Source organism: Sus scrofa, chromosome 9, assembly GCF_054392235.1.
Source record: "Sus scrofa isolate SSC_HxYL_T2T_F1_AM1 chromosome 9, Sscrofa_HxYL_maternal_Yorkshire_Landrace_v2.0, whole genome shotgun sequence".
Classification (NCBI taxonomy): Eukaryota; Metazoa; Chordata; class Mammalia; order Artiodactyla; family Suidae; genus Sus; species Sus scrofa.
In genome coordinates, this window is record NC_139391.1 from 126,291,951 (window position 1) to 126,302,023 (window position 10,073).

A 10,073-nucleotide genomic window follows, 5' to 3' on the forward strand; every position below is an offset into this window, starting at 1 on the left:
AAATTCAGAAACAGGCACAAACACACAGGGGAACAGAGTATGTGACAGGGTGGCATTTCAAATCAGTGAGGAAAAGATAGATTCGTAGTAAATGATGCTTGAACAGCTACAAGAATTCAGTGAAGCAGGTCACTCAGACTTTTTGTTAAATCTGAACATTCACTTTCAAGTATGTAAACCAAGTCCATAATTTAACAGAGTGAAAATCACCTTATGTGATAGGTTTGAAAATCTATCATTTAATTCAGTATATAGTCATTGCAAGAGTAAAATATGATCATAATTTATGATTATGAAAGTTGTTACTTTTATATTAAAAAATATGAACTTGAAAACAGTTAATAGGGAAATAAACTGACAGCCAATATGAATATCAAGAAAGATATATTTAGGAGAATAACATTGTATTCTAAGATAAACACCACTTATTAAATGTAAATAGGGGGAGTTCCCATCGTGGCTCAGCGGTTAATAAACCAGACTAGCATCCATGAGGACGTGGGTTCAATCCCTGGTCTTGCTCAGTGGGTTAAGGATCCAGTGTTGCCGTGAGCTGCAGTGTAGGTCGCAGACGAGGCTCGGATCCCGTGTTGCTGTGGCTGTGGTGTAGACTGGCAGCAATAGCTCCAATTCGACCGCTAGCCTGGGAACCTCCATATGCCGCGGGTGCAGCCCTAAAAAAAAAGAGACAAAAAAATTTAAATAGGGTGTTCCCTTGTGGTGCCGCAGATTAGTATTCGGCATTGTCACTGCTGCAAATCAGGTCACTGCCCTGGCACAGGTTCAGTCCCTGGCCTGGGAACTTCCACATGCCAAGGGTGCAGCCAAAAAAAAAAAAAAAAAAAAAAGTAAATAATAGCAGGGAGATGTAGGTCCAAAGGTACAAATATTCAGCTATGAGTTCTGGAAACCTAAGGTACGGCAGGGTGACTGCACAGCTACTTGTGTAATTGTATCCTGGAAATCTGCTCAGAAAATCAATCTTGTGTTCTTACCACAGACAAAAGATGACTATGTAAGGTGATGAATATGTTAATTAGCTTGACTGTGGTGATCACTGCACAATATATGTCTAGAAAATCATCATGTTATATACCTGAAATATATATGATTTTATTTTTATTATTATTATGATTATTTGTCTTTTTGCCTTTTCCAGGGCCGCTCCCGTGGCACATGAAGATTCCCAGGCTAGGGGTCATATCGGAGCTGTAGCCACTGGCCTACACCACAGCCACAGCAACAAGGGATCCGAGCCTTGCCTGCAACCTACACCATAGCTCACGGCGATGCCGGATCCTTAACCCACTGAGCAAGGCCAGGGATCGAACCTGCAACCTCATGGTTCCTAGTCGGATTCGTTAACTACTGCACCATGATGGGAACTCCAGGAAATACATATAATTTTATTTGCCAATTATACCTCAGTAAACCTGCGGAAAGTATAAATAATTCAAAGCAACTAAGAGAGTATCATAATTCTAATCTTCCTATGATTATGTGAGGTGCTATTCGTTAACAAAAGAGTCTGAACAACTGCATATAGTGTTTCGGTTTGTAACAGGGAAGAGTGTTTCTATTACAAGCTAATCCCTAAAGGGATGTTACCTACAAACTTCAATTATACATAATGGTCCATCTCTGGGCACCTTGCCTCCCAGGTGATAAGCATTAAGCTAAACTACCTTTGCAGAGCTCGCGGGCATCTTCCCGAGCAGACGCACCTGTGAATGACTTCGGAACGACATTAACACCTCCTTCCCCAAAGGCTCATGGGAACCAAGAAATGCTTAACTTTACGGCCGCCCCTTTTAGTACAAAAGAGGTCCGCCTGCTCGCTCAGGTTTCACGATGGTTGTTTGCAATACGGAGTTTACCGTTTTCCCAGTCTGCTGGCTTTCCCAATAAGGAGGCTGGTCCGTGTCCCAACAACTCGTCTGTCTCGCTGGCCTGTTCTGCAGCGAGCAGGACAAACTTGGACTCGGTAACAGGTATTTATTTCCATTTATATCATGAACAGAAGTCTTATTAGGAATTTTTCACAGCTTATGAGGCTGCACTAAAAATAGGTTGTTGGAGTCTCTTGGGGCACTGTGGGTTAAGGATCTGGTGTTGTCATTGCAGCAGCTCGGGTCGCTGCACTAGCATGGGTTCAATCCCTGGGCTGGGATACTTGCACATGCCTTGGGCACAGCCAAAAAAAAAAATAATAGGATGTCAACTTTGCCACCTCAAGATATCATGGGGAAGAAATACTTCCCAAATGATGTATAATGACACCCGTGGATCAGATATAATAAAGAGGTTCCCATTATGGCTCAGCAGGTTGAAGACCCAGCATAGTCTCTGTGCGGGGGCGGGTTTGATCCTTGGCCTCCTTCAGTGGGTTAAGGATCTGGTGTTTCTGTGGCTATGGTGCAGGCCAGCCTCAGCTGCAGCTTTGATTCAACCCCCTAGCCTGGAAATTTCCATACACCACAGGTGTGGTCATAAAATAAAAAAAAAAAAAACCCATAGTGTATGAACAAAAGTACAATATAAATACTACTCTTATTAAATAATATTCATTATATTAAACATGATTATTTAAATAATCATTATTAATCATTTAGTATTAATATTTATAACAGTGAGTGAGAATAATGAATATTATTATTTAATATAGTATTACTAATCCAAAGGGACGTTTGGTCATGTGAAAAGAAGCATGAATGGTTTTTGACAGCATGGTAGATTAATGATGAATTCATCTTTGCTTCTCCTTTTCCTGCTTTCTGAGAAATTTCTGAGAACTCTTCATCTCACTCAGGAAGCAATATGATGAAAATCTGATTGAAGAAATATACACTTATCTATGCTGGTTTTTTTGTAATTGGAATAACTATTTGGTAATCCTGCCCCAGACTTTCATCACTAAATAAAACCCATTGAACTGATGGCTGTTATAAAAGGACTTCCCTTCTTTGTTTAAATTTGCTAGTTCAGGCCTTAAGTTTAAAGACAACTCTATGGGAGGAAAGACTGTTACCTCGAGTTCACATGTGGTGATTATTGGGGGTGATATTTTTTAAGAAGGGGGAGGAGTTCCCTTTGTGACTCAGGTTAATGAACGTGACTCGTATCTCTGAGGGCATGGGTTTGATCCCTGGCATTGTGCAGTGGGTTAAGGATCTGGCGTCGCCATGAGCTGCGGTGTAGGTCACAGATGTGGCTCGGATCCCACGTTGCTGTGGCTGTGGTGTAGCCCCGCAGCTACAGCTCCAATTTGACCCCTAGCCTGGGAACTTCCATATGCCAAGGGTGTGGCCCTAAAAAGACAAAGGACAAAAAAAAAAAATGTGGGGGGGGGGGATTGTTTTTCTTCCTGTACATAGCAAAAATAATGTCAAAAATGGCACCAGGTTGCCAAGGAGGAGGGGGAGGGAGCGGGTTGGATTTGGAGTTTGGGATTAATAGATACAAACTATCGCATTTGGAATGGATTAGCAATGAGATCCTGCTGTGTAACCTGGGAACCATGTCTAGTCACTTACGATGGAGCATGATAATGTGTGAAAATAGAATGTGTACATGTATGTGTAACTGGGTCACCATGCTGTACAGTAGAAAAAAAATTGTATTGGGGAAATAACTATTAAAAAATAATAATAACAAAAACGAAAAAAAGAAAAAAAATGGCACCAGCTCCTCTGTTGCTGCTGCGGCTCCTGTTTATTCTAATTGCTGCTTAGATTTTCAAATCAAATACAGTTGCTCAAGTTTTGTTTTGTTAGTTTTTCTTTAGTTTCGAGTAAGCTTACTACATTCTTCTAAAGCCATTCACTCTAGATTTTACCTGGGGCATAGCCTACACATGGCTTCCCTTCTCTGTGAAACTCATAAATATGAATTAAAAATTAACACAATGTCATGCAATTATCATTGACAAGGGACCAGTGATGTAGTAACCAGAAGCATGTGATGCTTGTTCACACTATTCAGTAAAGTCTCTAGTGAGTAATTATAGTTCCACATCATGTAATGAAATGATTGTTTAGGGAGTTCCCACTGTGGCTCAGCAGTAACAAACGCAACTAGTATCTATGAGGATGTGGGTTTGAGCCCTGACCTTGCCCAGTGGGTTAAGGATCCAGAGTTGCTGTGAGCTGTGATATAGGTCACAGATGTGGCTTGGATTCTGCATTGCTGTGGCTGTGGTGTAGATCAGCGGCTACAGCTCTGATTCAGCCCCTAGCCTGGGAACCTCCATATGCCTCAGATGCAGCCCTAAAAAGACCAAAAAAAAAAAAAAAAAATCCCTGGCTATAAGCAGAAAGATAATAGAGCACAACCAAATTAGCCTTTTTTCAGCCCAACTACATGGAATTTAAGAAATTATGAAACTGGGAGTTCCAGCTGTGCCACAGAGGGTTAAGGATCCCGCACTGGCAGCTTAGGTTCAATCCTTGGCCCAGTGTGGTGGGTTAAAGCCTCAGATTTGAACCCTGGCCTGGGAACTTCCATATTCCATGGGTGCAGCCAAAAGTAGGAAAAAAAAAAAAAAAAAAGGAGAGAAAGAAATTATGAAACCGACTTGTAGCACACTTACAGGAGGCATTCAAACAAGATTTTTTTTTTTTAAGCTGCTCGAAACAGAAGTATTGAGAATTTGCAGTTAACAGTACGGATCGTATGGGTCTTGCCTGTCAGCCATCTAGGTTATATAACCAAACGGGTGAGCCCCATGGGGGAGTACTTAGTTCTAAGCACCCAGCAGCATCTGCCTGACTGGATGCAGGGCCCAGCTGGCCTGGGGTTTTAGCCCCACTCACCACTTTGTTCTGATCCTCAAAGATACGTCTCTTGTTTTTGAACCTGGCTCTTTGTTTTTAAATTTCCCTTGAATTATATTGTTATTATTTCATGTTTGGGGTTACAGAATGATGCTAATGCAAAGTGAGAGCTTAAAATGGCATCCCAGGTAATACAATAATAAGAGGTGTTATTATCATATTAGTTGATGGTTCATCTAAAGTATTGATTTGTACGTGAAATTAGGGATCTTTGAAAGTGTCAGGCTACAGGTCAAAAAAGATGATTTGTGTCTCATTTTTAGTGTTTGTGTGTATGGGGACCTCCTGTGGGCCCTAAATTCATGTGTCATGTGGGTGGATTCCTCGGTAAAGACTGCCATGCACATATGCAACAGGATCTGCCTAAAATAGCTAAGATCCTTCCCTCATTTAGCTTGATGAATCTACTTGGTTAAAGAAAAAAAATATCCAGGTGTTCCCATTGCGGCTCAGCACAAACAAATCTGACTAGCATCCATGAGGACGCAGGTTCCATCCCTGGCCCCGCTCAGTGGGTTAAGGATCCAGTGTTGCCGTGAGCTGTGGTGTAGGTTGCAGATGCAGTTCGGATCTGGCGTTACCGTGGCTGTGGTGTAGGCCAGCGGCTACAGCTCCGATTTGACCCCTAGCCTGGGAACCTCCATATACTGTGGATGCGGCCCTAAAAAGACAAAAAAAGAAAAAATATCCAATGGTGTGTGTTAAAGATGGTAAGGGGGACGTGATTCAGGCCCCTTGTAATAGATCCAGGGACCACTGCAGTGGGATATTCCAGTAGGGGAGAGAGATTGGATTCAACTCCAAATACATCTTGGGCAAGTAGGAGTTGAGAGCCAAGGGTCAGGGCGGGGGTAAGTGGATGGAAAGCAACTAAGAGGAAGCAGAGATAGTGGGGGTTCTGCCTAAGCTGACCTATCAGAATTCTTGCCAGGGTGATGAGACATGACCTAGGGGATGCTAAGGATGGGGAAGCAGCTTGCATATTCAGGGTAGGGGGTTCCAGTTAAACTGACTTAGCAGGATTCTTGCTAAAAATGTATTTTCCAAAAAAGTACACAGATAGGCCTCAGAAAATATTTAGGAGGCTGACTAAAGTTTGGTCAAGCAAAGACGCATTGTCACCGTCTGTATCAAACATTCCATGACCCGGATTGCAATTTCAGGCTTGACATCACTTTTATTGTGTGCTACTTAAAAGTACAATTCCTACAGTAACTCAATAATTCACAGCCCCTCTCTTCCTTATTGCAACAGTTTTTATGGTATTGAGGCCTCAGTCTGTTCCACTGTGTTTGGGCAATACACTTAATAGCCTCTAGTGGTGAGTTTATGTGTTTTTAAAAAATCGTGTCGGGGCAAACCCACCGTGGATGTATTTCACCTTCAGGCTCATCTTATCTTTTGACTTTAGCCCATTCCACTGAAAGCTCTTAAAACATGCTGATTCCTAAGAGTTCCTGTTTTTCCAAACTGCAAGAATAAATCTTTCAGATTTTCTTGTTTTGGTAGTTAACACTGGTATTACCTTACATAATTACCATTTTATTTATTTTTTATTTATTATTTTTTTGGTCTTTTTGCCATTTTCTTGGGCCACTCCTGCGGCATATGGAGGTTCCCAGGCTAGGGGTCGAATCGGAGCTATAGCCGCCGGCCTACACCAGAGCCACAGCAACTCGGGATCCGAGCCGCGTCTTCAACCTACACCACAGCTCACAGCAACGCCGGATCCTTAACCCACTGAGCAAGGCCAGGGATGGAACCTGCAACCTCATGGTTCCTAGTCGGATTCGTTAACCACTGAGCCACGACAGGAACTCCCATAATTACCATTTTGTGCGTGTGTGTGTATAATTATATATATATATAAAACTTTCAAATTTTTTATTGAAGTATATTTGATTTATAATGTTTCATTAATCTCTGCTATACAGCAAAGTGATTCAGTTACACATGTATATTCTTTTTCATGTTGTTTTCCATTGTGGTTTATCACAGGATATTGAATATAGTTCCCTATGCTATGCAGTAGGACCTCGTTTATCCATCCTATACATAATAATTTGTATCTGCTAATCCCAAACGCCCACTCCATCCCTACCCCATCTTCCCTCTCCCTTGGCAACAAGTCTGTTTTCTATGTCTGTGAGTCTGTTTCTATTTGTAGATAAGTTCATTTGTGCCATATTTTAGATTCCACATATAAGTGACATCATATGGTATTTTTCTTTTTCTTTCTTATTTCATTTAGTACGATAATTTCTGATTCCTTCCATGGCATTACTTCATTCTTTTTTATGGCTGAATTGTACATATGTACAATATTCCATTGTACATATTCCATTGTACATATGTACCACATCTTTTTTTTTTTTTTTTTTTTTTTTTTTTTTTTTTACTGCATCCACGGCCTGCAGAAGTTCCTGAGGCAGGGATTGAACCCAAGCCACAGCAGTGACAATGCTGGGTCCTTTAACTGCTGTGCAGTTAACTCCGTTAACTCCTCCATATGCAATCAGGGAACTCCTGTACATATGTACTGTGTTTTCTTTTTTCTTTTTTTCCTGTCTTTTTTTTAGGGCCACACCCGCAGCATATGGAGGTTCCCAGGCTAGGGGTCCAGTCGGAGCTGTAGCCGCTGGCCTATGCCAGAGCCACAGCAGTGCCAGATCCGATCCGTGTCTGAGACCTACACCACAGCTCACGGCAATGCCAGATCCTTAACCCACTGAGCAAGGCCAGGGATCAAACCCACAACCTTATGTTTCCTAATCAGATTCGTTAACCACTGAGCCACGATGGGAATGCTACCACATTTTCTTTATCCATTCATCTGTCAATGGATATTTAAGCTGTTCCCATGTCTGGCTATTGTGAACAGTGCTGCTGTTCACATGAACATAGGGATGTATGTATCTTTTTGAATTTTAGTTTTGTCTGGATATATGCCCAGGGATGGGATTGCTGGGTTATATGGTAGTATTTTTAGTTTTCTGAGGAACTTCCATACTGTCTTCCATAGTGGTTGCACCAACTTACATTCCCACCAGTAGTTTGGGAGAGTTCTCTTTCTCCACACCCTCTCCAGCATTTGCTATTTGCAGACTTTTTAATGATGGCCGCTCTGACTGGTGTGAGGTGGTACCTTATTGTAGTTTTGATTGACATTTCTCTAACAGTTAGTAATGTCCAGCATCTTTGCATGTGCCTATTGTCCATCTGTATGTCTTCTTTAGAGAAATGTCTTCTGCCCATTTTTCAATTGGGTTGTTTGGTTTTTTGTTAAGTTGTATGAGCTGTTTGTATATTTTGGAAATTAAGCATTGCATCATTTGCAAATATTTAATCCCAGTCCACAGGTTGTCCTTTCGTTTTGTTTATTGTTGCCTTTGCTGTGCAAAAGCTTGTAAGTTTGATTAGGTCCCATTTGTTTATTTCTGGTTTTATTCCCATTGCCTTGGGAGACTGATGTAAGAAAATGTTCATATGATTTGTCAGAGAAGGGGTCACCTATGATCTCTTCTAGTTTTATGGTGTCATGTCTCATGTTTAAGTCTTTAAGCCATTTTCAGTTTATTGTTTGTCCATGGTGTGAGGGTGTGTTCTAACTTCATTGATTTACATGCAGCTGTCCAATTTTCCCAACACCATTTGCTGAAGAGACTGTCTTTTCTCCATTACCTATTCTTGTCTCCTCTGTCAAAGATCTATTGACTGTAGGTATGTGGATTATTTCTGGGCTCTCTATTCTGTATGTCTGTTTTTGTGCCAATACCACAGTTTTGAGTGTGTCATATTGTCTTCACAGTATTGTCTGAAGTCTGGAAGAGTTCTGCCTCCTGCTTGGTGTTTTTTTGGTTTTTTTGTTTGTTTTTTGTTTTTTTTTTCCCTCGGGATTGCTTTGGTAATTCTGGGTCTCTTATGGTTTCATGTAAATTGTTGGATGATTTGTTCTAGTTCTGTGAAAAATGTCATGGACAATTTGATAGGGATCACATTGAATTTGTAGCTTGCTTGGGATAGCATGGCCATTTTAACAATATTAATTCGTCCAATCCAAGGGCATGGGGTATCTTTCTATTTCTTTGAATTATTTTCAGTTTCCTTTATCAGTGTTTTATAGTTCTCAGCTTGTAAGTCTTTTGCCTCCTTAGTGAGGTATATTCCTAAGTATTTTATCTTTTTTTGCTGCAATTTTAAAAGAAATTGGTTGTTTACATTCTCTTTCTGGTATTCCATTTGTTAGTGTAAAGAAATGCATCCCATTTCTGTATGTTAATCTTGTATCCTGCTACCTGAATTTATCAGCTCTAGTGGTTTTTGGATGGTCTTTAGGGTTTTCTATATATGGTATCATGTCATCTGCATATAATGACAATTTTACCTCTTCCTTCCCAATTTGAATACCTTTTACTTTTTGTCCGATTGCTGTGGCTAGGACTTCAATACCATGTTGAATAGAAGTGGACATCCTTCAGATTTTCAAAATTAAATTCAGACTTAGTAGGAAACTGCTCAATAAATGTCAATAAATTTGCTTTTAGTTTAGCGTAGATAGTGGGGGCAGAAAGCTGGGAGAAGGGTGGGTGAGGGCCTGAGACGGATATTCAGGTGTTAGTGCAAATTCTGGTTTGACAACATTTTAAGGTGGAAATTCTAAACACACTATGGCCTCTCGCACTCCTGACACACAACTGAAAGATGTCTGCCTTTAAGATTAATACATTCTTGGAGTTCCCATCATGGCTCAGTGGTTAAAGAATCTGACTAGGAACCATGAGATTGCAAGTTCGATCCCTGGCCTCGCTCAGTGGGTTAGGAATCTGGTGCTGCTGTGAGCTGTGGTGTAGGTCAGACATGGCTTGGATTCTGTGTTGCTGTGGCTGTGGCCGGCAGCTGCAGCTCCAATTAGACCCCTAGCCTGGGAACCTCCATATGTCCCTTCTAGGGTGTGGCCCTAGAAGAGGCAGAAAGACAAAAAGACAAAAAAAAAAAAAAAAAATACATTCTCAATCAGCACACCTAGGTTAGGAGCAATTCCTAGGGCTCTACTTACAAGCCCTCTCTCTCCTACTCAAGAAAGCCTCATTAGGTAGAAAAAGCACATGAAGAATGCTCAGTGAGACAGATGGCTGCAGTAGATTTCAGGCGTCGTCTCTGCGCTGTACATGTCACTAATGGCAGAACACACATCTCTGGTTCTTGAACTTCCTGCCGTATGAGGGCGGTTTCCTTTCCCAT